The sequence below is a fragment of the Ruditapes philippinarum genome, unplaced genomic scaffold (genome assembly GCF_026571515.1).
Source record: "Ruditapes philippinarum isolate M1 unplaced genomic scaffold, ASM2657151v2 ctg5782_1_1_1_1, whole genome shotgun sequence".
Lineage (NCBI taxonomy): Eukaryota > Metazoa > Mollusca > Bivalvia > Venerida > Veneridae > Ruditapes > Ruditapes philippinarum.
Genome location: NW_026853556.1, coordinates 85524 through 89524, shown reverse-complemented (window position 1 = coordinate 89524; position 4001 = coordinate 85524). Strand labels below are relative to the sequence as shown.

The 4001-nt window shown below is 32.0% G+C and overlaps 1 long non-coding RNA gene across 1 annotated transcript; it reads right to left on the bottom strand.

Moving 5' to 3' along the window:
• Positions 1 to 2794: 2794 nt before the first annotated feature.
• On the bottom strand, positions 2795 to 3760 carry LOC132737193 (uncharacterized). Its single transcript, XR_009626699.1, has 3 exons — positions 3620 to 3760; positions 3104 to 3215; positions 2795 to 2868 (listed from the first exon to the last, which is right to left on the bottom strand). It is a non-coding gene; the product is annotated as an uncharacterized LOC132737193 (long non-coding RNA).
• Between the last annotated feature and the right edge of the window lie 241 nt (positions 3761 to 4001).

Sequence of the window (4001 nt, the reverse complement as noted above, 5' to 3'; positions counted from 1 at the left end):
GGTCGGTATCCCCATCTTTGAAATCGATGACAAAATGAGACACCAGCTGACGCAAAGTTTGGAATCCTCGACATTGCTGTAAAAATAATAAAATTATCGAAATTTATTTACAGCAAACATTTGGCAAACAGGGCTATTCCAGTTGTAATTTGCCAACTTGATCAATCACACACAAAACTTAGGATAGTTATTGTTGAAAGTTACTTTTTCCAGGTAACGGTTGTAAAAATCAAGAAATGCAAAATGGTTTAATATTGAAAAAAATAATACGATACGACTGTACTTATAGATATTTAGAAAAAAATGTATCTTAAAACTCTCAAAAGCAAATTGATTTGATAGTTGATGCATTTACAACTGTAGATATATAGTAATGTACATATACCTATGTTTATCTTACATTTTTTCTGACATTAACATTTTTAGCAGATTTTATTTTCGAATAACCAACTTACCCTCTTCGAGATCCCTCATCATATCTTCTGGTGCTTTCTGTCGCGGCGATCTGTCGTGAAAGGACGGACACACAGAAAGTTCGCTTTGGTTTACGTGTTCCTAGACAAGTACCATACTTTAATTATTTTCTTGTAATAATATAAACTAATGAAAACTAACAATATTATTTAAGCTTTAGATTGCTGTTGTGAAACAATGCGCAAATAACATAGAAACAACGTCAAATATGACGTCAGAAAACATTTCAACGTCGATTTTTCATTGGTTGATCGTGACGTCTATTTTTATTTTCATAATCAAAGAAATAATTACAACTATCATAATTATCATTATTATTATTTATTATTATATATTTATTATTATTATTGATTATTAATATTATTATTATTATTATTATATTATTATTATTATTATATTATTATTATTATTATTTATTTATTATTATTATTATTAAGTAAGTTTATTGTGTTGTTATCGAGTTACAGCACCAAGACAGTAGACTTCTCCGATATACATTATAATGCTGCACGTTTATAACGTTGATTTTCATTGGATAATCGTGACGTTTATAGTATTAGTTATACACACGTAATTATTTTGACAGGTTATATGGCCCTATATAAAAGGCTGTTTGGAAATACTGTATAACCCGAGCCGCTAGGCGAGAAAAAGAAAAGTATTCTGTAACAAATTTCAAACTTGAAAAAAATCATTTCAAACTATTGTCTTTTGATTTATTAGCTAAAGGTCTATGATGAATTATGTGTACATGCGTTATTTAAAGAAAAAAATGTTTATAAAATGTATGGCACGGCGCTTAAGTCATCATAAATTAATGATACATGCATTCCAATTCAAGACATCTCTAATGTATAATAACATTATGTTCAATAGGTAAAGCAAAATTTACTACATTGTATATATTTGCCACTTTTATGAAGCCATTTTAAAACTTTTCGATATTACTACTTTAAAGAATTCTAACTCAAATTTGAATATTTTCATGTTCATTGGTGTTTCACCACATATATCAACCATTGTGTTCATTTCTTTATTGAAACACATAGTCACTGGATAAGCAACATGACAATCCGCTAATATGTCAGCTCTAACTGACTGTATACTGGATATGCACGGTGGTAACGCTGGAAAAGTAACCCAGAATTGTGCAATAAATGGCGGATACCTGGCAGGATTTCCAACGCAGTAAGTAAACTGGCCATTGGCCAATATATTCTTATTTAACCAATTTGAAAAAAGGAATAGCCGCATACGGCTGCGAAGACATCCTCCTCAAGATTATTTCCACAAAATTGCCTACTTTTCAAGATCATTTTTGAAAATAATGGCTTGACCACTGTTTTGAGCGTGATTTTGACTTTTTGTCGGCTCTTATTAGTACAACAATTCATATAATACCGCATATAATTTCGATTTTGGTATGCAAATGACTTTAAATTAACTTCTGGTGACGTAAAAAATGAAAATACGCTGATAAAATATGGTTCAAGCCATTTTTATGAAGTATCGCCCAGGTTCGTGAATTGTGCTTCGCGGTAACGCCGGAAAATGTGATTTTTTTCATATATGGTACTGAATTATTACACGGTTTTAACGCCATTAATCGGCGAGTATAAGCACTTTTCAAAAATATTTTTATGGGGGAAACTTTAATTCATTTCATACAGAATTCATTTAGAAAATATAGACACCGAATCCGTCCCTGAAACCACCGAGCTATAAGCTTCGTAATATAAGTCTTTGTTGAAGTGAGTATGAAGCAATGCGTGAACAATTTCTTACTCAGGGAAACAATGGGATTTGAACCGTTTATCATATACATAGCAATTCTCAATATCCAAGAGCTTTGTTAAATTATTGCTATATTTCTAGAAGAATGATCTTAAAAGAAAGCAATTTCGTGGAGGGATAAAGTATAATGTCTTCGCAGCCGTATATGCGGCTATTCGATCATTTTTTCAGTTTGGTTAAATAAAGAATATTTTGACAAGTTTAATTATAACGTTGAAAATCCTGCCAAGTATCCGTCATTTATAATATTGCACAATTCTGCGTGACTTTTGGAGGAATGGTGCGTTTAATTTCATGTTCCGGCGTTACTGGATAAACACCGACAGAAACAAACCTACCAAAACAATGTTCGATGCAGGCCACGTACTTCATGAACTAGTATATTGTTCAGTTAATAAATTGATATTCATGGAATATAAGATTGAGAAAACATAAAATAAAAACTTGAAATGAACTGCTTCATTAACAAACTTTTATTAAACAACTCATTCATAGCAAACAAACAACAAAAAACCCCGAAGCAACCCAAAACAAAAAGGTTAAGAAAAGAGGCGTGGTGATAATGCGATGCAGTTAATCAGCATTTAAGTCGTGGAGAACCTGGAAAATAAACATGTTAAGTATATACAAACTGTTAAATTTATTCCTTATATTCTACATACATATAAAGTTATTGAACTTTCTACGCTCCGACTTTATAAATTTTTTGTTGTGAGAAACCGATAAAAATTAATACTCAAGAATGCATGTATGCTTTTAATGAGATCTGTAAACCTTAATTGGTAGTTCATGGTAATTACACGTGCGCAGAAAATAGAAGATAAATTATTTGTACCTGATTAGAATTTAGCTCCAGAGAGGCCAGCTGCCTTCTCTCTCTTCTCACGTAAAATGTCGTTACGAAGAAGCTCGGCTAAAATCTCTTTTTCCTCAGATGTGTAGATGATCTGGAAGTGGTACATTAATACTCAAATATAAAATCTATTCATGAGTAAACTTCTAGTAAATTTCAAGCAGGGTGTACCAATATTTTAATACATGCCTATATATAACTGATTTTTTCCATTCATTGTAATTTATTCGACCTTCCCGTAGTTTAAATTCCTCAACCCCCATTGTCCTCATTATGAAAATACGTTATGTAGTTTCCGTACATAGAAAACTCGCCTTAGTCTTCAAAGTAAATATGCTACTCTCAGTTATGATAAGCCCTACTTTCTAAGTTTAATGTATGCATATGGCCTCTAATAATTGTCGAGTCAGTTCTTACAAAACAGTTAAACCTATAAACTATCCTTCGGGTCTGTGTTGTTAATGATCTGGTTATATTTAGAACACTACAGTCAATTACCTCATTATTATCCTCGGTTTGTTTGTCAGTTCCATTAAGCCGGTCTGCCAGTCTAGATGGCATTCTGGTCGTATCCCCATCTTTGAAATCGATGACAAATGAGACACCAGCTGACGCAAGTTTGGAATCCTCGACATTTGCTGTAAAATAATAATTATCGAAATTTATTTACAGCAAACATTTGCAACAGGGCTATTCAGTTGTAGATTTGCCAACTTGATCAATCACACACAAAACTTAGATTAAGTTATTGTTTGGAAGTTAACCTTTTCCAAGGTAACGGTCTGTAAAAAAATCAAGAAATGCAACAATGGTTAATATTGGAAAAATAAAATACCGATGTACAGTAAAAAACCCGCTTTACGACCACCCCGTTTTTCGA